At 37.4% G+C, this 25,509-nt stretch overlaps 1 protein-coding gene across 15 annotated transcripts in view; it reads left to right on the top strand.

The window, feature by feature from the left end:
• Nucleotides 1-25,509, top strand: part of Fhit (fragile histidine triad diadenosine triphosphatase) — a 1,362,797-nt gene that overhangs the window by 37,239 nt on the left and 1,300,049 nt on the right. For 14 of the 15 annotated variants that reach the window (XM_078038558.1, XM_078038544.1, XM_078038546.1 and 11 more), the window contains exon 2: nt 3,561-3,609. The exons of the other annotated variant lie outside the window; for it this stretch is intronic. The gene's annotated coding sequence lies outside the window, so the exon portion shown is untranslated. The remainder of the gene's footprint in view (nt 1-3,560; nt 3,610-25,509) is intronic. 15 annotated transcript variants of the gene reach the window in all.

The raw sequence follows: 25,509 nt of genomic DNA, 5'->3' as shown, positions 1-25,509 counted from the left end.
GATGTATTTAAACTTATTTGAAATACTTTTTTTTTTTTTTTACTTTATACTCACCTTGTTTTTCTTTGCTTCTTTCCCCCTTCCATTCTAGTATTCTCTGGAGAATTCACTTTATTTCATTTTATTTCCATCATTGATTTGGAAATTTCTATTCTTTTTTTCCTACTCTTGGTGATAACTCTTATGTGTTTTTAAATTAAAATAGAGAATACATACAAAATAATTTTTTTCTATTTCTTCAATCTTTTTCTCCACATTTTTATTGGTGCATCATATTTGTATAAGGGTGGGATTTGTTGTTACATATTTGTACAAAATAATTTTTGAAAATGTACATACATACTTTAAAGAAAATGATAAACTGGTCATCCCAATACCTTTTTCTAAGCCAAGAAAATAAAGCGTCATCATATTCCAAAATGCCCCCAGTGCTTCTCACCTATTACATCTCCTTTCAAGATTGCCTGAATTCTGTGTAAATAATTTCTTTGCTTTTTTTTCTTGCCATTCATGTTGAATTCTAAACTATATGGTATTTGTTTTTGCTTTTTTTTGAATGTTGTATACATGGAATAACATTATGTATGGCCCTCTATAATTTTTTTCTCTTACACCATTGATGCAGGTAATGGTTTCACTGATTTTTCAAATTTGTATAATATTCCATTGTATGAATCTTTAAAAATGTGTTTGTTGTACTGTTGACAGATGTTGGGTTGTTTTCAGCACTTTTTGCCATTCCAGCAAGACTTCTGTGAACATTCTTGTATGAATCTCTGTGAGCATTTGTGCTAGGGTTTTTGGCTTCACAGAAAAAGAAATGCTGGTTATCTTTAATAAGTGAATTAGTAGAGTAACCAGTATCTTTAGCAACTTAATCATATCTCTCTTCCTTCTATTTATGCCCCCTTTCTTTGTTCCATATGATTGTGGCAAACCACACAGTTTCACTTTATTTGCAAACCCTAAATATTAGTTGCTATTATCATTGACTTCCCCCTTATTTACAACCAGGGATTAATAATTATTCAGCAATAATCATTATTTATTATTAAATTCACTAGATTTACCACCATGTTTGCCAGTTTCTCAGTTTTTCAATGGCTTCTATTCCCCACTCCTGTGTGGGATCAGTTCCTTATTCAATTATGTCTTTTAGTATTTCTTTTAGCAAAGTAAACTATGTGAATGGTAACACTCCCCCCTCCACATAATATCCTTATGCCTGTGCCCTTTTGGAATGGTAAGTTTACCATGGGTATAGAATATTGGTTGAACTTTTTTTCCCTTAGCACTTTGAACATGCTATTCCTTTGCTGCCCAGCTCTTACTTTTATGAATGCCATGATCTTTTGCAAGAAATCGTTTTTTTTTTCCCCTCTCTGGCTCTTCTATCTTCTATCTTTGGTATTTCTTGGCTTCATTCTGATGTATCTGAAGTGTGACATGCTTGTATTTATCTCATGGAGATCTTACTTTGCTTTTTTTAAAAAAAATTTTTGTAGTTGTAGATGGACAACATTTGTTTATTTATTTTTGTATGCAGTGCTAAGTAAGGAACCCAGTGCCTCACACATGCTAGGCAAGTGCTCTGCCACTGAGCCCCAGCCCCAGCCCTTGGTATGTTTTTAAAGAGAAACCCTGTCTTCCATCCTCTCTGTTTATTTATTCATCACTAAATTTTGTTTAGCATATCTATGTGTTTGAAGTGGAAAGGGATTCAGCCTAATCTCCATGTTTCAGACAAAAACCATTTCTGATTTCACAAAGTATAATATCTTGCTATTTTATCTATTCTTTCACAAATTATTGCATCCCATGTACTAAGGGTGAAAAAATTTTTGATGCTTTTCCATGGAGAGGCCTTTTGTTCTGAATTAGTATTCTAAGATTTATATCATAGCCCATAAGTCTTACCTGTTCTTTGGTGGTCATGCATCAGGGATAATGAGTTCTTTGTTAGGATAGAGGAATATGGAGGGAAATAGCCCCATAAAAGCTAAAGCAGTCATTCAGGATATCGAAGGTATGTGTTGAGGGGGAAGAACCTTGGGAATAGAAAGGAGTATTTGGTCATTCTCAACTACTGATCCTTTAGGAGATGTTAGAATCTAGCCCAGAATGAGGTAAAGGGCATGTTCCAATTCTGTTCATAGAACTACCATATGAGTAATGTTGAGTCCCTATAGAATCTGCTTCTTCAAAGCTTAAGTTATTACTATTGCTTAACAGTATCATTTCACAGTTCATGTTGATATGTGAGTGGTCAGTGCATATAGCATATTTTGGTCAGGGAGCTGAAATTAACAAGGAGAGATTTGATTGGAAACGTGAAGTAGCTTTCTGCTTTGCAAGTTTCTTTTGAGAGAAGACTGCACCCTACCTCGTGAAAGTATGTTGTGCCTGCAAGCAGAGAGACCAGTGGCGAAGTCTAGACTGAAGGATCAGGCACCTCATATAAACTGAATAGGCTCCCCCAAATAAAACTTTTTCAGGGAAGTGGAAATGGAACATGTGAGGCGGATGCAAAATGAATAAGAAAATAAATGCTTGGTCAGATTACATGTACCATACTAATGTCTAGTTTGATTTTCATGTCTACACTTTGTAAACCATTCCCCTGTTGAGGTGTTCATGTCCTAAAAGATGTGACTGTAGATTTGTCTAGGTTTGTGTGACTCTGTTCTGGATAGAAGTGTGTACCCTCTTAACACCTCAGAGTGGGAATTAAACTTCAATACATGAAGCCTTAGAAGATACTCATACCATATCCAAGCCATGAATAACTGTGTACCAGCCTATTTTCTATTACTAATAACATAATATCACAGACCAGACAAGTTATATAAAAATGTTTATTTTTCTCCCATATTTTGTATTGGTACATTATAGTCGTACATAATGGTGGGATTTGTTGTTACGTATTCATGCATGCACAAGATATAATTTGGCCAATATCTTTCCCTAGTATTTCCTCTCCTCCCTCCCCTGGACCCTTTCTTCTACTCTACTTATCTCCCTTTGATATTTAAGCACAAGGTCAAAGGGCCACATCTGGCGATGGGCCTTTTTGCTGGCAGAGTTTGGAAGTTGTGTACAGCATCATATGGCAAGAGACAAGCAGTGCAAGTGTCTATGTATGTCTCTCTGGTCTCTCTTCCTCTTCTTATAAAACTATCAGATTCAGTCATGGAGTTTCTGCCCTAATAACCTTGTCTTACCCTAATGACTTTCCAAAGCTCCCACCTCTAAATACTATAAACAGTTTAAGTTTCCACCCTCTTAACACCTCAGAGTGGGGAATTAAACTTCAATACATGAAGCCTTAGAGGATTCTCATACCAAATCCAAGCCATAACAGACTGTCTCTTATTGGTCTCTTGGGCAGGGGATATGAAGCAATATGGTTTATTTGACTAATGATTTTATCAATGGTTTTTTTGATGGTTATTTGATACTACATACCATGAAACATGGAAATTCTATTTAGAAACATGGAAAGAAAACATTTTGTGTTTTACTTGTGAACTCCTCAGTTTTTTGTTTCTGTCTTTTTGTAGCTTTGAAACTCAGCAAAGAAGGGAAATCCATCCAGAACGGTCTGTAAAGGTAAGAGTATTTATTATATGGCCTTGACAAACATTGCCTTTACAACATTGATTTTTCTTTTATTCAGAGATTTAAACACTTGGATTAAAGATATAGCTGACAGGACAACTTCCTTAACCACCTGCTTGTCCTCCCTCATAGGCAAAAGTGCTGAGCAATAGTTAGCAGAGAACGGGAGGAAATGAAATGATGTGCTGAGGGTAGCCAAATGCAGTGGTATGCTTGCTGACTTTGGCTTTCTTCTCAGCAGTTAAGACGTTCCAATGGAGCTAAGTTTACTAAGATTAATGCTAGATGGAAAAAGAATGCACTTGTTCCATTTCTGGTCAATAGTTAAATAAAACCAGCTGGCCAGATAAAGCATTTAAAATAAAATGCAGAGTGGCATTTCAATTGGGTTGGATGAAATTTATCATGAAAGTCAGTTGTGCAGTTGCCTGGTGGAGCTAGTATTGTAGAAAAGAGAAAGCCAGCCAGGTTGGTGTAGCTAATTGCATTCTACCCAGTCACTCTGGATCTTAAGTGAATTACAGGAAATGAACTTCCAAGTTTGAGCAATGGGAAAAATACCTATTCAGCCTTCTGTGAAACATTACCATTGAGTTGGTTTTTACATGGAAAATGTAATTGTTTCCTCTTTGCTAGGTGTATTTATAAGCACACCTCGGTACAGCATTGTTCTTTGATTCATTGTTTAATTTCTGTTCTGCATGAAGTGTTTTAATTTAGAGAATTCATTGTGGGGAATTATAGGGCTGCCGTTTCATCAAGAGTCTTTGGTGGCCAGGGTGAAATATGCCATAATTTTACATTTGTTTTCATCATCAATTATGTTTTTGACAATTTTAGGTTTTTTTTTTCTGTCATTTTTATTACAGCAATCATGACCATGACCACTTTAGTTAAAAATGAAAAAAGCCATTTTGATTTACCTTATATTTTAAGTTTTTCCTAACTTTATGACAAATCTACTTCTGTTTGAGAGTAAAGAAGAATTTTATAGAGATATTGGAGAAACCCCCTTTTGAATAATCAAACTGTGAGTCACACAAACTCTCATTTTAAGAGTTTACTTTGGGAGGGCCAAAATCTGGTGCATGATAGCTGGTTCGTTTTGAATTTTCCTATAATTAGTAACTGGCTATTAATGTAGAAAATACTATCTTAAGAGGTAGATACTTATTTCTAACCATTTAGATTATGTATCTCTGGAAAATTGCACCACTTCTTGGAATAAAGCAGTACTTGGTAACTCCTAGAAATAAGTGCTCATGACATATTGGAGTTAATGGTGATGTAGACATCTTGAAAACTTTGTGGTCTTTATGAATAGCTATGGTACTCAAATTCCTCTTGGAGAGTGTTTTCACATTGACACATCTATTTTCCCTACTTCAATGAAAATCCTTTGTTGCCTTGGTACTCTTAAATCAGCCATGAGTTTAGTCTCCAGTTGGATAATAGACCACGGACAAATTATTCTCTCTCTTTGTATATCAGTTTCCTAATCTGTGAAATGGAGATAATAATGTTGTCTGCTACATGATTGTGTTAATTAAATGAGTTATTATGTGTCAAGGGCTTATAACATGATAAGTGGTTAGTAGATGTTAGCTGATGCTGCTCTTGTTAATATTACTATCATCATCATCATCATCATTATTAGCAGTAGCAGACCCAGAAGCATCCTTATGAATTTATTCATTAGATATTTTGAGAATTTTATTCTTTGTAGAAGCTTCAGGATAATGTTTCCAAAATGAGTTTTTTATTACCAAACAAGAGCAAATTCTACTTTAGGAATCAAATGGAAAGGAACTTTCAGGTAATATGGGAAGTAAGACTTGTAGAGATGAAGAGTTCTCAGTTTGAAATTTTGTAGGCATCAAAGAAAACACCTTCTTTGGTTGTGTGAGGTCAACTATTAATGTAATTTTAGGAAATTATAGTCTTAAGAAATCCATGATCTGCTGCTAGTTAGATTCTTAAGGAAATTTTGAGGAAAGGCCTACCCTATATTTGTTTTCCCTTTATAGCACTTTTATTTCTTTTAGAGATGGTTAGTTTAGTGGAACTGTAATCAGAAGCTTAAACTTAGCCTAAAGGTTGGTGTATGACCTCAAGCTTGGTTAAGTGGATGTTCCTTCTTTGAATTTGGATCTTTAGCTAAAGGTTTCTTCTTTGTCCCAGATGGATACTCTGATCTGATAATATCCGCTATGAGATTCCTGTTTCCTGGCCTTTATGTCCATATTGGTTATTAATGGTTTCCAAACTTATTTTCTAGTCTGCCATGGATTTGCCCTTTAACAGTCCTTTTAAAATTAGCAAATCCATTTTTGTTGCTTGCAACCACAGAACCATAGCTGAGAGAGTAGTTTATACACTAGTGAACTAGATTTAGAATAAATGGATATATTTGGAGGTTACTTTCTTCTATTGTAAGTAGCTGAATTTTTTGCAATAGATTACTAAGAATGGAGAGTTCTCAATTAGACTTTTAAAAATGAGCTGTTTTGCTGTACTCCCTACTACTCCTATATTTGGGACATAGAAATCACCCTTGACTGCTTCTCAAATTCTCAAAGAATATGTAACTATACAGGAGTGTGGCTGAAAGAGAGAAGCAAAACAGAGAAGATATACCTCTCAATTTTGGTGAACTTGGTCTTTTTGTGGCATGGGGATTATGAAGGGGCTGTGATTTTCTTATATTTGCTCCAGCATCCCCCAAACAATTATATTCTTTAAATAGTGTCCTAATTTCCCCCCAATTTTTATTTCTTTTGAATGTTTTTTCCTCCACTGAACACTTTCTTTTTATGCTTTTATTAGTGCATTATAGTTGCATGTATAGTTGTGTTCATTTTGACATAATCATCATTGCATGGAATTTAATTTACTCCATTTCAGTCCTGGTGCTCCTACTACCTTCCCCCACGTCCCTGACCTGTTCCCCTTCTTCTATTCTACTAATTTTCTTCCACTCGTTTATTTATTTTTAATTGTGATCACCTTCTTTTTTTAAAAAATCATTTAAAAATTATTTATTTTATCAATTCTTCTTAGTTATACATGATAGTAGAATCCATTTTGATAGTATTATACAAGCATAAGATGTATCTTATTTTAATCAGAACCCCATTCTTGTAAGTGGGCATAATGGTGGGGTTCACTTAGGTAATTTCATATGTGTACATAGGGAAATCATATTAGATTCATTCTATTGTCATCATTTTTTCTTTTTTTATTCTAATTTGTTATGTAAAACAGCAGAATGCATTATAATTCATATTACACCTAGAGAGCATAAATTTTCATATCTCTGATTGTACACCAAGTAGAGTCACATTCCTTCCACTCCTTCCCGGTTGCTCTATCTAGAGTTCATCTAATCCATCTATGCTCCTCCCCACCAACCCCATTATGAATCAGCATCCTTATATAAGAGAAAACATTCGGCATTTGGTTTTGTGGGATTGGCTAACTTCACTTAGCATTATATTCTCCAGCTCCATACATTTACCTGCAAATGCCATGATTTTATTCTCTTTTAATGCTGAATAGTATTCCATTGTATATATATACCACAGTTTTTTTTTAACCATTCATCAACTGAAGGGCATCTAGGTTGGTTCCACAGTTTAGCTGTTGTGAATTGTGCTGCTATAAACATTGATGTGGTTATGTCCCTATAGTTATGCTGTTTTTAAGTCCTTTTGGTATAGACCAAGGAGTGGGATAGCTGGGTCAAATGGTGGTTCCATTCCCAGTTTTCTGAGGATTCTCCATACCTCTTTCCATATTGGCTGCACCAATTTTAAGTCCCACCAGCAATGTATGAGTGTGCCTTTTCTCCCATATCCTCACTCACACTTATTGTTGTTTGTGTTCTTAATAGCTGCCATTCTGACTGGAGTGAGATGAAACCTTAGAGTAGTTTTGATTTGCATTTCTATAATTGCTAGAGATGTTGAACATTATTCATATGTCTGTTGATTGATTTTATAACATCTTCTGAGAGGTGTCTGTTCAGTTCCTTGGCCCATTTATTGATTGGGTTATTTGGTTTTGTGTGTGTGAGTGTGTGTAAAGTTTTTTGAGTTCTTCATATATCCTAGAGATTAGTACTCTATCTGATGTGCAAGTGGTAAAAATTTGCTCCTAAAATGTAGGCTCTCTATTCACCTCACTGATTATTTCCTTTGCTGAGAATCTTTTTAGTTTGAATCCATCCCATTTATTGATTCTTGATTTTAATTCTTGTGATATAGAAGTCTTACTACGGAGGTTGAGGCCTAATATGACATGTTGGAAATTTGGGCCTACTTTTTCTTCTATTAGACGCAGGGTTTCTGGTTTAATTCCTAGGTCCTTGATCACTTTGAATTTAGTTTTATTCATGGTGAGAGATAGGGGTTGAATTTTATTTTGTTGCAAATGGATTTCTAGTTTTCCCCGCACCATTGGTTAAAGAGGCTATCTTTTCTCCAATGTATGTTTTTGGTGCCTTTGTCTAGTACAAGACAACTATAGTTATGTGGGTTTGTCTCTATGTCCTCTATTCTGTACCATTGGTCTACCAGTCTATTTTGGTGCCAATACCATGCTGTTTTTATTACTATTTCTCTGTAGTATAGTTTAAGGTCTGGTATAGTGATGCCACTTGCTTCACTCTTGCTAAGGATTGCTTTAGCTATACTGGGTCTCTTATTTTTCCAGGTGAATTTCATGATTTCTTTTTCTATGATGAATATCATTAGGATTTTGATTGGAATTGTATTAAATCTGTATAGTGCATTTGGTAGTATGGTTATTTTGATAATATTAATTCTACCTATCCAAGAACAAAGTAGATCTTTCCAACTTCTAAGGTCTTCTTTAATTTCTTTCTTTAGTTTTCTGTAGTTTTGTTGTAGAGGTCTTTTACCTCTTTCGATAAGTTGATTCCCAAGTATTTTATTTTTTTGAGGCTACTGTAAGTGGGGTAGTTTTCCTCATATCCCTTTCAGAGGATTTTTTACTGATATATAGAAATATAATTTATGGGTGTTGATTTTCTATCCTGATACTTTGCTGAATGCATTTTTAGTTATAGAAGTTTTCTAGTGGAATTTTTTGGGTCTTTTAGATATAGAATCATATCACCAGCAAATATGCTAATTTGAGTTCTTCTTTTCCTATCTGTATCCATTTAATTTCTTTTGTCTGTCTAATTGCTCTGGTGAGTGTTTCAAGAGCCATGTTAAATAGAAGTGGTGAAAGAGGGCATCCCTGTCTTGTTCCAGTTTTTAGAGGGAATGCTTTCAATTTTTCTCCATTTAGAATGATGTTGGTCTAGTTTTAGCATATATAGCTTTTACAATGTTGAGATATGTTCCTATTATCCCTACTTTTTCTAGTGTTTTGAACATGAAGAGGTGCTTTTTCTGCATCTATTGAGATGATAATGATTCTTATCTTTAAGTCTATTGATGTGATGAATTACATTTATTGATTTCCTTATGTTGAATCAACCTTGCATCCCTGGGATGAACCCCACTTGATTGTGGTGCATTATCTTTTTGATATGCGTTTGTATTTGATTTGCCAGAATTTTATTGAGAATTTTTGCATCTATGTTCAGTAGAAATATTGGTCTGAAGTTTTCTTTCTTTGATGTGTCTTTGCCTGGTTTTGGAATATAGGCATCATAGAATGAGTCTAGAAGTGCTCCCTCTTTTTCTGTTTCACAAAATAATTTGAGGAGTATTGGTATTAGTTCCTCATTAAAGGTTGAACTCAACTGTGTATCTGTCTAGTCCTGGGCTTTTCTTGATTGGTAGGCTTCCGATGGTGTCTTCTATTTCATTGCTTGAAATTGATCTGTCTAAATTGCATATATCATCCTGATTCAATTTGGGCAAATCATATGACTTTAGAAAGTTTTTGATGCCTTTCATATTTTCTTTTTTATTGGAGTACATTTTTTCAAAATAATTTCTGATTATCTTCTGTATTTCTATAGTGTCTGTTGTGGTATTTCCTTTTTCATCATGTATGTTAGTAATTTGAGTTTTATCTGTCCTTCTCTTCATTAGCATGGCTAAGGTTTTGTCAATTTTATTTATTTTTTCAAAGAACCAAATTTTAATTGTTTCTTTTGTTTCAATTTCATTGATTTCAGCCCTGGTTTTAATTATTTCCTGTCTTCTACTGCTTTTTAAAAAATATTTATTTTTTGGTTTTAGGTGGACACAATATTTTTTATTTTATATTTATGTGGTGCTGAGGATCGAACCCAGTGCCCTGTGCATGCCAGGCGAGCGCTCTACCACTGAGCCACAACCCCAGCCCTTCTAGTGCTTTTGGTGTTGATTTGTTCTTCTTTTTCTAGGGCTTTGAGATGTAATGTTAGGTCATTTATTGACTTTTTCTTCTTTTAAGGAATGAACTCCATGCAATGAACTTTCCTCTTAGTATTGCCTTCATAGTGTCCCAGAGGTTTTGATATGTTGTATCAGTGTTCTCATTTACCTCTGAGAACTTTTTAATTTCCTCCTTGATGTCTTTTGCAACCCATTGTTCATTCAGTAGCATATTGTTTAGTCTCCAGGTGTTGGAGTAGTTTCATTTATTTTATCATTGTTTTCTAGTTTCATTCCATTATGCAGGGTAGTATCTCTACTTTTTTGTATTTGGTAAGAGTTGCTTTGTAGTATAAGGTCTATTTTAGAGAATGATCCATGTACTTCTGAGAAGAATGTGTATTTGCTCATTGAAGGATGAAATATTCTATATGTATATATCAGTTATTGATTATATGTATTATGGAGTTCTATAGTTTCTTTGTTCAGCTTTTGTTTAGAAGATCTATCCAATGGTGAAATACATGTGTTAAAGTCAACTAGAATTATTGTGTTGTAGTCTATTTGATTCTTGAACTTGAGAAGAGTTTGTTTGATGAACACTGATGCTGCATTGTTTGGAGTATATATATTTATAATTGTTATGTCTTTTTGGTGTATGATTCCCTTGAGCAGTATGTAGTGTCCTTTTATATTCCTTTTGATTAACTTTAGCTTGAAGTCTACTTTGTTTGATATTTGGTGGAAAACCCTTCTTGCTTTCTTAGTCCATGTGAGTGTATGATTTTTCCCAACCTTTTACCTTCAGTCTGTGGATGTCTTTTTCTATGAGATGAATCTCTTGGAGGCAGTATATTGTTGGGTCTTTTCTTTTCTTTTTTTTTTTTTTGATCCAATCTGCTAGCCTATGTCTTTTGATTTATGAGTTTAGGCTATTAACATTCAGGGTTATTATTGAGACATGATTTGTATTTCAGCCATTTTTATTTATTTGACTTGACTCGGTTTCTCCTTTGATTAGTTTTTCCTTAAGTGTAATACCTCCCTCTGCTCATTTACATCATTGTTTTCATTTTCTCTTCATGAACTATTTTGCCAAGGATGTTCTGTATGCAGGCTTTCTAGTTGTAAATTCTTTTAACTTTTGCTTATCATGAAAGATTTTTATTTCACCATCAAATCTAAAGCTTAATTTTGCTAGATATAAGATTCTTGGTTGGCATTCATTATCTTTCATAACTTGGTATATGTTGTTTCATGATCTCCTGGCTTTGAGGGTCTGGTTTGAAAAATCTGCTGAGATACGAATTGATCTCTCCCTCTATGTTGTCTGATTTCTCTCTCTTGTGGCCTTTAATATTCTATCCTTATTCTGTATGCTAGGCATTTTCATTATAATGTGCCTTGGTGTAGATCTGTTGTAATTTTGTACATTTGGCATCCTGTAAGCCTTTTGAATTTGATTTTCCAATTCATTCTTCATGCTTGGGAAATTTTCTGATATTATCTCAGTGAAGAGATTGTGCATTCCTTTGGTTTGAAACTCTGTGCTTTCTCCTATCCCAATAACTCTTAGATTTGGTTTTTCTTTTCTTTTTTTTGAGAGAGAGAGAGAGAGAGAATTTTTTAATACTTATTTTTTAGTTTTTGGTGGACACAACATCTTTATTTTTTATTTTTATGTGGTACTGAGGATCGAACCCAGTGCCCTGCGCATGCCAGGCAAGCACGCTACCACTTGAGCCACATCCCCAGCCCTCAGATTTGGTCTTTCGATGCTATTCCATAATTCTTGTATGTTTTGTTCATGGTTTCTTACTATCTTCACCATGTGGTCAACTTTATTTTCCAGATTATATACTTTGTCTTCATTATCTGATGTTCTGTCTTCCAAGTGATCTAGTCTGTTGGTGATGCTTTCTATTGAGTTTTTTATTTGTTTTGAAAATCCATTTCAAGGACTTCTGATTTTTTTCAGAGTTTCTATCTCTTTCTTGCTCTCCTATCTCTTTGTTGGAGTGATCAATTTTTGCTTGTATTTGCTCATTTAGGTCATTCTTTAATTCACAATCATTTTAATTATGAACATTCTGAACTCCTTCTGACATTTCATCAATTTTACTGTCCATGGGTTCTTTTATTGTAGTACCCTGGTTTGTTTGGGGCACTTTCCTGCCTTGTTTTTTCATGTTGTATTTGTGTCTTCCTTTTTGCTGTATGGATCTGAGATATTACAGTTTCTACACTATAATCTTGTAGTACCCATGCAGATTATCTGTACTTCACCTTTATGTTGGGCTTCCAGACACTGCAGGTGTCCCTAGATGAATGCTACTTCAACTAAAGGTGGTGGCGGCAACAGTGGACTATAACTTGAGATAGCAGTGGAGGTGCCCCAAGATGGGTGCAAAGTCAGAGATGGGGCTGAAAGGATGGGCCTTACACTGTCTTTGGGATGCCTGCTCTGAGATGCAGCTGCTGCTAGGCCCTGTCTGTTGTCAAATGTTAAAGGCAACTGTGTGGGGAGGGCTATGGTGTTAGCTGCAGTGTCCCAAGTTGGAAGTGGGTTAGGCTTGGGCTCCCAGGTGTGGGGAGGGGGTGGCGGATGAGGACCTACCCTGGGGCTGGGTCCCATGCAGGTGTGCGGAAGCAATCCTGTGCTGGAGCCTGAGTACCTGCAGCTGTCTGCTGGTGGTGGGATGGGCCCAGGCCTGGGCTGTGCCTGAGCTTTGGAGTGGGTCTTCTGGTCCGAGGATGTGGTCCTGTGCAGGAGCCTGAGCTCTGGTGAGTGTCTGCTGGCAGTGGGATGGACCAGGCCTTCCCTGGGCCTGGGTACCATGAAGATTGATGGAGACGGATCTAGAAACACCTTCTTTTTGACGATATATAAAATGTGATTTACTAAAAACTCCATTCCTTCTGTCCCTGACATTATTTGTGATTTCTTGAGAATGGAATGGGCAACTGTTCTCTATTTTCCTTTTTGTCTTGTTTGTTGACTACTTCTGGGTTCTGTGCAAAGCCTGGAAAAAAAGCTGGTTAATGATTTTTTTCACAGGGATGTCAATTTTATTCTTCTACTGTGAGTAAGTAGCATGACAGCATTCAATGGTGGAAAGAACTGGAGTATTAGGAAGCATACCTTCTGGTTTTGGTTCTGCCACTCTCTGGCTTTGCGACTCTGGGCAAGGTTCCTCTTTCCTTAAGGTCTCAGATTCCTCATCTGTAAAGTCAGGATAATGCCTGCCCTGTGTACTTCATAGGACTGTTTTGAGGATCACATAAATATAATATATATACAAGTGCTTATCAAATTATCAAGTGTTACATGATATCAGGTATGATTGACTATTTCATACTTATTTTCTAAACAGATGAAAAACTGGGGAGCTTATTTTATGAGACTGAGTACAAGAAAGAGGTAAATTAACAACAACTCTGCATAGTGCTTGTGTTTGATATTCTTTGTTCCCTGTGCTTTTCTCTATATAGAGCTGTGTGTCCTAGGAGGCTAAGCTCTGTTCTAGCATCTCCTGGGCTCCATTGATCACTAGTTTTTCATTACAGTTCCAGTGGGAAATACTGGATGACGATGTGGGAATGCAAAATTGGAATTATTTCCTGACTATGGGTTGGCAATGGCTATGCTCCTCTAAAGGAAGGCCACAGTACCTGCCCAGGGCCCCTCTTCTGCAGGTGCAGCCCTTTCTGCTATCTGGTATTTGCTTCCCCCCTTTGCACATTTACAGTTCACAGTTACAATTTTTGCTAATTCCAGGGTACTAGACCAATTTTTAATGGTTTCCCTTAACCCTGTAATTATGGTCTCCTCTGGGTGACCTTAAGTTACACTGGATGAAGGTACCATCTCCTTCCTGCTGCAACCTTGATTTTACAATGGAGGTTCTCTCTTTATCTTCTTTTTTGCCATCCTTAATTCAATTCTACAGATATTTTAAGGAGATATATATAGTGTGTTAGGGACAAAGGATGTGTTTATTGGACACTTTTAAGAATTGGACATTTTGTGGGCATAGTTGGAAGAATTAGATCAGTCTGTTTTCAAAAAAGCAAATTTTCGTGAATTGAAAAATTTTGAATCAACTCCAGTATATAAGAAATAGAAGACTGTACTTTTAAACACTATGAATTATCCTTTAAAATTCATTTTTATTTTGATAAAAACAGTGTATCTACATTAAGTAAAATAATATTTTGAAATAATGCAACATTTATCCCCTTTTTCTACCTCCCTCCCTCTGTTCAGACCTTTTCCTTAGAATTGGCAACTTTGAATTCTGACACTTCTGGTGTTTATCTTTCTACTTATAATAATGTGCTTACATTATTTTTTCCTAATCTATCAATTTTAGTAATGACTCTCTGGCACACATTCTACCACTTCTGGTCCCAACAGCCTCCAAATATATCAAAATTTTTGTTTAAATAGATAGTATTGGTATTTTTTCCTACTGCTTAGTCAAGGTATCTGGTTGGTTGTGTTTCATATAAACTTTTATCTATTTTGGAATTAATGTATGCTTTTAAAAGAGTGTTTACTTTCCTACTCAACTCCCTTATGAAGTAAGTGACAATAGCATCTCATTTGTATAGCTGGGTCATAACTAAAATTTCCATTTTATTGATGTGGAAATTGAGGGTAAAAGATAAGTAGTTTGTTCAGCCCATGGATAGGAAGTGTTAGAATTGGGATAAGGCACCAGCTAGTCTGTCTGCAGAGTCTATATTCTTTAATCAAGATGTGTTTTTTAAAAATATTTCAGTTATTATCCTAATGTCTATAGTTAAGAGAAGTAGCTGGGTTCTATCTTCAAGGCCTGAGATGGGGACCAAGAATTTGTGTTTTGAGGACTTCTGTTCTTCCCTTACCTTAATTATCATCAATACCAGAGTGATTACCATCACCACCACTATCATCATCATCATAATAATCACCATCACCATTAGCATAACACATGACTATCTTTCTCAGTGTTCTCAGTAGCAGAATAGAAATCCTTATGTTGAAGCAGCAGTTTTTTGACCTCATAGGTGAGGTCATAGTGGTGGATGATTCGGGTAATGATTTGTATGGCCATTTTTTAAGTTTGACTGGTGCTTGGGTAGGAAATGTGTCCCATAGAAGAGGACCAAGTTTCATATCAGCTAGCTGCTGCTTTATCTGGTACAAAAGCTACAAAGAATTTTGTCACTGTATTTAACTCTGTTCTTAACCCTGACCTTTAAGGACACTCCCCACCCCCACCTCAGTTCCCTGAAATGACATATAGGGGAATACAAAACTTTAGTAAAAGCGAAACTTTGATGTCTTTGTTCTGTTTGATTTCCATCCCTATCCTCCATGCTTGTGGCATTTCTTGTTTATCAGGCAGGAGAAAAGCAGTAAAATTTGGCCTGGGGTTTTCTCATCCCTAGGTGTGAAATTATTTCAAAAATATAATAATAATACTTTGCATTTCTATGGTGATTTTATTTGAAGATCTCAAAGTGTTCCTTGGTGTTAATAGAGCTTTGCAGCACCCTCTGAAGTAGGTAAGTATTATTAGAGAATATTTCCTCCAAGAACATTTTCACTTCATATCCCATGTGTGACTTGAGAATGCTTTTGTATTATTTGGGAATCTCTGGGTGTGACATTATGTAGAGGGAATTAAAAGTAGTCTGTGATTGCCTTTTATTTGAATGTTTTAAAAATATTTAATAGTGTTCATCAACTATAGAACTTTCTGTTTTACAGTTAGTTTTTCTTTTTCAAGGTAGCACAATTTATAGCAGTGAACATATTGAATACCTAAAAGGAACTTGGCCTGGGATTGTGATGTCTGCTGGGAGCTCAGGACATGTCAAACCAATTAAAAATTTAAAAATTGAGTTTGCATTCTGATTTAATTTTGAAAAGGACATTTTGAGTGTTGCAGGCATGAATTTTAATCATTCATATGTGCATACTTGATTATATATTTTTTTCCCCTCTGAATGTTGCAAAGTTCCATCTTGTTTGAGGTTTCTACTCAGTTAGGGTTATTGATACAAAAGTGCTGCAAGTTTGCTTTAGCACTGAACATTCAGGAAATGACCCTCTGATCTTTAGTCCACACTGTCACCCTGCAAGCCCCTTATTCATGCAGTGCTGCATAGCTTTGTTGTATCTATACAAAGGAGGTTGGAATCTTTATACTGTGGCTTCAAGGCCCCAGTATTCATTTTCCCAGCATCTTGTCACTGTCACAATCCAGAATCCTGTCATTGCCTGAGAGCTCTACTAGGAAACAGGTGCCAGCCTCAGTACTACAAAATCTCCAGCTTTTCCCTCTGTATCAGGAAAACCCATTGCACACTCTACTGCAACTGTCTATCTAAACAAGATCAGAGGAAACAGAACAGCTTAAGCAAAGCAAACCAACCTGAACTTTGTTCCTGTCCTTTCTGCTAGTATCCAGCACATTCTTTTCACTGAATTTAAGGTCTGGGAGCAAAAATCCTTAATGGGAATGGGATTTTAGGGGAGTTGGAGATTACTTTTTAGAACCTCTGTTTTTGGACATGCTCCTAAGACAAAACAAGGCAAGTCTGTTGAAGTTCTCTAAAAGAGAAAGGGAAAACTATACACAAGAGGACTAACATAAAGTATGGATTGGAATTTTGAAATTATGCTGCCCCTAATTCAACACTGAGACAAGGTGAAGCTTCACCATTCAAGGGTGCTTTATGACTCTCCTGATGAGTGTCAGATGATCACATGATTAATCCTTTTCTGGCATCTCACTTGTCTTTCTTTTTGGGAAAAATTCACTTAAGATCCATCATCCTAAAATTTGGGGGAATGTTGGCAGAATTATGAATTGCTGCACCATTTTCTCCTGAGTCTTTGCTCAAAGGAGGCCACATAAATTTACTGCTAATTATCTGAAGATAGATTTATCACTGAAGATGCTTTTGGCTGCAAATAATCAAAAAGTCAACTCAAAATGGTTTGAAAAACAAGGGAATTAAAAGAAAAAAGCTTCCCACCCTCTCCATATCTACCTGCTGAGCCCCTTGGATGTCATGATTGGTGGGAAGCCACTACAAAATCCTGGCTCTGAATGTCTGGAATCCAACTGAAATCCACTTTTCCCTGGTGTCAAGCAACTGGGGACCCACCAGGGTGCCTTTGATGGTTGTCACTGTGCAGCAGGGAGAGGATTTTGAGCACTAAGCTGGTGACAGATTGCTAAGCACTGTCAATTATTTTGTGAATTGCTCTTCCAATTTATATTTGAAAATCCACAAAATAAAACCCATTGGAATAAGAAAAATTAATTATCTTAAGGAAGAAGAACTTCTGGGTTATGTGCAGCTAGAGGTTGGTTCAGTGGCTCACCATTGTCATGAAGGTCCCCATGGCTTGCTGTTTTTCTTCTGCCATCTTCAGTGTGTTGGCTTTTTTCTTAGGCTGGCTGCCTTCACTGTTCTAAGATGGCTGCTTCAGCTAAGGAAGCCACAAGCAGACATAGGAATGTCCACTGGCAAAAGAGACTATTCTCATGTATTCTTGTTTAAAAGCAAGGAACCTTTCCTATAAACCCCTAGCAGAATCCCCTCAAGATTTTATTTGGCCCATCACAAGCTACATATTCCTACCCAAATTGGATAATGGCATGCAATTTGGGATTATCTCAAAAGGCTTCCATGGTGCTTCCCAACTTGATCATGGCACACATAGAAAATAAAATTTGGTTGGTAAATTAAGTAAAGAGAAGAGGCTGCCCATGCCTGGAGGTGGCTGTGTGTGTGTGTGTGTGTGTGTGTGTGTGTGTGTGTGTGTTGAGTATGGGGATAGATCTCTACCTGGCCCTGCCAAGCTGCACCAGGAACTGCAGAGACAGATATACAAGCACTGCCACACTTTCTATTTTAAATAGTAAGGATTTACCCTGATCTAGGATAATCTCACCTTCCTTGGGCACAAAGGTTTGTGGAGGGAGGACACTCCAATAAAATGGGGGCTTGTATTAGGATTCTTCAGAAAAACAGAATCAATATGTTACTTATTTATTTTTTTTTTATGTGGAGCTGGCTCACTTAATTATGGAGGCTGAGATGTCCCATGATCTGTCATCTGCCAGCTGTAGACCCAGGAAAGCTGGTGATATAATTCAGTCCAAGCCTAAAGGCCTGAGAAGCAGGGAATCCGGAAGTATAGATCCCAATCTGAGGTCAGGAGAGGATGAAATGTTTTTCAGCTCAAACACTGAGGCAGTAAAAGGAGAAAATTTCTCTTTCTTCCTGTTTTGTTATATTCAGGACCTCTATGGATTGATTGATGCATAGTGCATTGGGGAAATGGATTTATTTTGCCCAGGCTACAAATTCACATGTTCATCTCATTCAGAAACATCTTCCAAATAATGTTTAATCTGGATACCCATGACCTGGTCAAACTTGACACAAAATTTCCCATCCCAGACCTTTACCTACTAGGCAGAAGAGGAGAATTGCTGTTAGGCCCTTGCAAGTGTCTGCCATGTGTCTGTTTCTTGTTTTTGCACATGTACCTAATCCCTCTCTTTGAATCATTGGTTCCTTACTAAGAGAGGACTAACTCTTGCACATTTTTAAGTGAATAACTATGTGAGTAGACTGAGTGAATGAATGTGTACTCACTTGACTCATCATTCAAGACCATTGACCTCCTGTAATGTGCCAGGAATGTGCTGCATGGGGTATGAAGGAAATGGGCCCTGCTGATGATTTTATACCCCAGGGAGGGACACAAGTCATAATTAGTAGATTAAAAAAAATGCACAGTGGAAGGTGATGTTAAGCACTATTTAGCAAACATGGGGAGGTAAAATAAGGTAGGCCTTATTTGGAGTGCTCAGAGATGGCTTCTCTGTGTTAATGACATTGGAGTGGAGAACTGAAAAATAGGACAGGAGGAGGGAATCAACTTGTAATCAGTGGAAGAGGGTTCATCATTTTGTATGAACCCTTGCAAATGTATCTTAGGATTAACAAAAACAACAACAGAAAACACAAAAGATGTGGCTTTAGCTGTGAGGCCACTAGATAGCTTACTGATTTGAAGGTGAGTTGGACAGCAAGCTTCCTGAGACAGGGGACAGGAAGTGATTGATGCTCAAAAAGTAACAGGAGTAAGACAGGTCAGTGGATAAACATGTGCTACACACTATCTCTTAGTGTCTTTATCCTAACGAACAGTCAACAGTTTCATCCCTTCTCTCTCCAGACTGGCTCCTCTGCTTGTCTATGCACATCTGGTCCAACATGGTTACCCCTGCAGCTTTCATTGCCCCATTCAAGAGGCCAGTAGAACTAAGTGGAATTCCTGCACTCCAATTCCTCTTTCTTGGGGGAAAGAACCCCAATGGCTTGAAGTAGGTCAAGTGCCCACCCTTGATAGAGTTAGCTGTGGCCCAGGGCCCAGGGTCCACCTGGCTGGTTGCCTACTTAATTCTACTTAAACATACTTGGCAGGCTTAAAAGAGATTCTCTTGGAAGGTGGAATACAGAGCAGGCAGATGGATTATCACCTGTGTTAAATGGTGCTTTTCAGGCTCTCCATCTTTAATAACACTGCGAGAGTCCCAGTAATGTCAAGTTGCAGCCTGGGTTACTTAGTTGAGTACTGATGCCTACTGCAGGGTATTGCCTGCAGCATGTACTTAAGATGTAGTGATAGTAATAATAGCAAAGCTGAATGTGAGGTATGATGTAGTTCTTTGTCAACAGTGCAGGTCAATTATTTTGTTTTAATGGAAATGCATCTTTGTTTTGCAAATGAAAAACCTTTTTGTAAATGCCATTCTGTATCTTTAAATCTCTTTGTAATTACTTTATTCCTACTACAATGCATTTGCATTTTAGAATATTTGGAAACTAAATTATCAAAAGAGAAGAAAATATAAATTGCTCCTCATCCTGTTGCCCAGAGATGATCAACTGTGGCATTTGGGGGTATTTTTTTTTTCTACTTAGTTTTCCCTGTAGCTAATGTAGGCCCTCCGCCCCCCAAAGGAATGGTACATACTGCTTTCTCCATTTGATGTTATATTGTGAACATGAAGAATTGTCATCACTGAGGCCTGTAGTGACTGTAGCGTACAGAAGTAGATGTACAGATTGGAGAAGCACATATGTACTTAAAGTGATCCTTAGGTTGGGGTGGCATGAAATGCTGACCTTGAGGTGTGTGTAGCAGTGTAGATAGACACTGCCAGACCGACTTCCAGAACAGCAGGGTGATTATAGAGGTTGGTCAGAAATTAAATGTGTACAATAATAATCACTCTTGTCTGTTTGGCCACCATTTTCGTGAGGATAATTTGAATGAAGCTCATTTACAGTTTTTCAAGAAAGATGGCTCAGCTTGAGCATCCCTGTAAGGAAAACAATTGCAGCCTTCCTAGGGGTTCTGGGAAGCTTCTTTGCAGGCTCAGGTCAGGGTGGCCCCTGCAGTCTGTGCTTGCTTCTCCTGATAAAGCAAATGCAAGCATGCCAAGTTGCTTTGCTCCAGCTTACCCTACTCCAGAATGAATCCACAGATGCTACAAAAGGAACGCTTATGAACATATGCTACACAGAACTGCTAAAATGTCCTGCTTACTTAATCCTTTTTCTACTTCAGGGGGGAGTATGTTTATACTTAAACTGAGAATTGAAGGATCATGACAATGAAGATTGCATGCCATGCTAGAAATTTCTAGTTATGTTTTCTTGTTTCCCTTAGAGCCTTGGATTGATTTTCCAATACTTCTCTGTCAGTGGGTATATGTGGTCCTCTTTCTAGGGTTCTCAGATTCACTTCCAATTGTGTGACTTTGGCTAACTGCCTTTTGAGGAAATGCAAGTTTCTTTTGTTTTAACCAGGATGTTCATTTTAGGGGACTCCAAGGCCCAGATACCACCTCTTGAGAACATTATGTCTCCACTTCCCCATGATTCTACATTCAGATGATCCAGAAGGAGAAGCACATTTTCTCCATTTTTGTGGTTTTGGACAGATTTTTCCAGTGAGATGTGTGTGGAATCACAATAGATGTGTGGTAGCCCAGAGGGTCAGAAACTTGCCCTAGCACTTAGAATGCATACTAGTCCTTGTGGTTCAAGAATATTCCCCCTGCAAAATAGTCAGTCTTTTTCATTACTGACATACTGGCTCATGGACACCCGTAGGAGCTATTCTGGAGAACTTTTTGACCCTGAAGCATCTTAGATTTTGGATCCTGCTCCCCTTATTAGGAGCCATTCCATACTGGAGCTCTGGAGAGCTCTTTAGCAGGTTGGCTTCAGCCTCTGCATCTCAAGGAAGACACTGCAATTTTTCTGTCCATGTCTTATTTAATGTGTGTATCTTCCAGCTGTATTGGACTAGGGGTCTATGGGACATTCGGTTTAACACCAAGGCTCTGTCTGTGGATAGCCAGTCATGATAAATAACTGTAAACAGAGTAGATGCCTGCCTGGAGGGGGTGTTATCCAAGAGCTACGTGAATCTGCTTGGAGGGGCAACAGCTGAGATGTCAGAGTAGTTTACCATCTCCTAGGTAGAGGCATGGGGGTAGCATTTTCTGTCTGAAAAATATTGCAGGCATCAGGTACCAAATTTCCCCCCCTGTGGCTGCAGGTGTTCATCCTTCTGATTTAGCAATGAGCAATATTCTGTGGGTATTAGAAATATAGGAGGCACAGAGAGAGAAAGAAGTGAAAAATGTCGGGGTCTTTAAAATGGTAATGGATTGTGGTCTGATGGCCAGACCAGGATACATTTGTCAAGGTACATTTACAAACATACTTGGATGTGTTCATGCCACTCAGACTTGCTGACCTGCTCCATTCTGTCTGTAAAAGCAGAAAAACTTGATGTTGGCCAAAGGGATGTCTAAGGACAGCAAAATGAAAGTTGTGGCTGTTACAATGTAACAATATGGGTCATTTTCCTCTTGATATTTACCAAGGTAATATTATGATCTGCTTCAAAAACGTAGCCAGCATCTTTGGCTTTTGAATTACTTTTCTTGAGCTCAGGGTAGATCCTGTTTTTAGTATTTAATAGATAAAGTAATAGAGGTTCAGAGAGCTTAGGTAAGTTGACCAAGATTGCACAGCTTGTTAAGAAGGAGCCACTTTGAGAGAGAAAGAGAGAGTACAGTAGATCTTTGTCCACACAGGACAAAGGGAGCACAATCTGTAATTTCTTTGAAAAAGAATAGGGATATGGTAGACCCAATGGCTTCATGTGGTGTTCTTGATGACTTTGAATGTGGTTGGGATAATTTGGAGGCATGCATTTTTCATGCAAGTGCTTCTTTCTGCAAAGCTGATTTATCCTTTCATTTATTCATTCATTCACTATGTTGATTCCTTCTGATTTACTCATTTTTTTTCTATAAACTAGGCATCAGTTTTGTTGAGAGCTAGGTGTTGAGAGCAATAGAAAGTCAATCAGAGAATTGAGATTTTGACTGGAAAGAAGGATGTCCATAAAGAGCCAGGACACTCTGTGGTGAGTGGGGCAAGAAGCAATGGAATTCAGGAGCTCATTCCAAGAGTTTTGGGGTGACCTCGAGGTAATGTGTCATCTCCCATTGGGGACCACAGTTAGTATTCCAGGAATTTGGTCTCAGCACAGATGCTGGCATTTGTTCTGCACTGTCAGCCACAAAGGAGAGACCTATTAGCAGCATGCCATTTCTTTGTGATGGGTAATTTGTGAGCTCAGACATGTGCAGAGAAGTAAATTAAAGACCTTCAAATCAAGCAGTTCAGAGGACTTCCTCTATGACACAGTCTTAGGGAAAGCCCAGATATAAATAATTATGAAGTGGACCATAGCCTGCTCTTTTGAACCCTTGTCTCTGGCTTGTAGCATCCAGCCCTCCCCAGCGTACTTGGCCCCCAGCACTCAGCTTAACACATACTCCTTGTGCTTCTCATTGTCCTCCCTACCTCTTTGGTGCCTCTCATCCTTTAACCTTGTTAAGGGGGGATGGAGGGAGGGGTATCGAGAATTCATGTGTACATGTACAATTAATTGACACAAATTTATGGGGTCTCATTGAGGTTTCAATACATGTAAGATGTCACTCATTTACTCTTTAGTATGAATTCAAACCAACATGTTCTTACAGTAGTCCATGTGGCACATGGGATGAAATGAATGAACGTGGTTTTAGTTGATCACATTAATTTTTTGTATGCTTCTACAAAATGATATAGGCTACATGCATATATCTGCAAGTGACATTGGAAATTTATAGTGGTCATATAAAGTTGTCTCCTTCAAAGAATTAATTTAGATGGGCAAAATTGAGTTGATTTAAAGAAAAATATTAATTTTAGAACAATGGTTCAGAGATATTATAAAAATCTCAAAAGGGTCATGTGCATAAAGTTCTGGAGCAACTGTATTATTTTATCTGGGCATGTAGGCATTTCAAGCTTTGTATTTAATTGTGAAACACTGCTTTGTCTTAGAAGTAGAGCTTCAATTGAACAGCATTGGGAGAGCACCCCTGAAATCTTAGCCATTGGTGGTCACCTCCTTCCCCATTGGGACTGTGATTCACTTGTGCTCCTGACACACCAGGCTTTTCTCTTTCCTTTTTAAAAAAAAAATTTTTTTTTTCGTAGTTCTAGATGGACAGAATGCCTTTATTTTATATGTTTACTTTTATGTAGTGCTGAGGCTCGAACCCTGTGCTTTACACATGCTAGGCAAACTGAGCTATAGCCCCAGCCCATCTTTTCTCTTTCCTTAATGGTTACATTTCAGGAAAAAATGATTCCTCCTTCATAGTTTCCTGTTGGGCGTAACCATGAGGCAAGTAGCTACAAGGTGATTCTTCATTAAATGCTTACGTGAGCATAGACTATGGAAAGTAGACATGGCATCTACAGTAACCACAGTGAATAGGAACAACTGTTGTTATAGAAGAGAGATGTAATAGGATAAATAAAATATTTATTTCATGTACCAATATATTACCTGAATCTATTCCTGAACCATTTTTCTAAAGAATCAGAAAAATCGTCAAAACAAAGATATTTTTCTCTGTGAGTAGTAATTAAGAGAGGCAAAAGAAAAGTGACTGCAATTTTAGGTTGGCCCGATGTGGCAGGATTTGGGGGCTTGCTTGCATTAAACTGTTTGAACTATTTGTTAGAGTTTTATGATCTTTGAGTGGGTTTTTTGTCAGGCACAGCCAGGAGAAAGAACCCAGGGAATATAAGAGCAGCCCTTTGATGGTAGAATTAAATGAAATCTGTTGGCAGTTGGCACAAGACAGGCAGGTGGCGTCCTGGGTTCCCCTCAGCCCTGTAATACTGGATGATATCCCCCCGCCGCCAAGTCTCACAATGTATTTTTTGGTTGGGTGCTTCCTGCAAGTACCATAAGGAACATCTATTCCTTAAGATCTGTTGTCACATCTTTTCCCAGAAAGGTTATTTTTACAAAAGTGATTTTTTACCCCTCTTTCTAGAGACAGATATTGGCATTTCCACAGTATGCATTTGTTTATTTATTTGCTGTAGCCTCCTGATGGTTGATAAAGAAGAGATAGAAAATTAAAAGTAAAAAAATAAATAATGTTACTATTATAACCATTCCTGGTCACTACTTGTTGAGATTCTACTTAATATGGGAGCCAAATTCTTTTTGTTACAAAGAACAATTAATTTCTTTCAGATAAGTTAAGCTACTGGGTCACCAGTAGGTGATTTGTTAAGCTAAAAATATTGGTTTAACTTAAGAATATTTACTTTTCTCATTTATCACGAGTGAGGCAAAGTAATTCAAAAATTTGAATTCCTTGTTTTTGTTTTTTTAAGCAGAGAAAATGGTGGGGATAAACTTTCTCGAAAGTCACCTATTTTGTAAAATTAATAGATTGGTGATTTGAAGGAACCAAGGCTAAAATGTAACTATCATTAAGTATCCCCCTCTGCACATTAAGGTTGATTCAGGTAGCAAATCATTCAATAAGCAATTCCCATTGCTTGGTGCTGGGCAATAGCTGTTAGTGTCATTGATAAGTTCTCTGCACCAAAGTTCCTAGGTCTAATAAATAAAATCTGGGCAGTTTAATCAACTAATACATTGTTTGGTATTTTTGTGACCAAATCAACTTCTTGAAATAGTATGAGTTGTACGTAGTAATGTGTCAGGCAACTTTTCATCAGTGTGATAAAATTACCTGAGATAATCTATATAAAAGGAGGAAATGTTGATTTTTGCTTATGATTTCAGAAATTTCAGTTTGTGGTTACCTTTGGGCCTGTTGTAGTGAAGTGGTTTCTCATGGTGGGGAGAGCATAGTGGAGTAGGCTGCTCACCTCATGTTGGCCAGAGAATGTGGGGAGGGGTGGGAGGCTGGGTTCCCAGTAGCCCCTTCAAGGACATGCCCCCGATGAACTGACTTCCCTCTCCTAGGCTCCACTTCCTAATGATTTTTCAGCCTCCCAAGAGTGCCATTAGTTAGTGGCCAGCCTTCAACCCATGGCATTTGGAACATTTAAGATCCAAACC

Source organism: Ictidomys tridecemlineatus, chromosome 2 (assembly GCF_052094955.1).
Source record: "Ictidomys tridecemlineatus isolate mIctTri1 chromosome 2, mIctTri1.hap1, whole genome shotgun sequence".
Lineage (NCBI taxonomy): Eukaryota > Metazoa > Chordata > Mammalia > Rodentia > Sciuridae > Ictidomys > Ictidomys tridecemlineatus.
The sequence above is the reverse complement of the archived record's forward strand: the minus strand, read 5'-3'. Positions and strand labels throughout refer to the sequence as shown.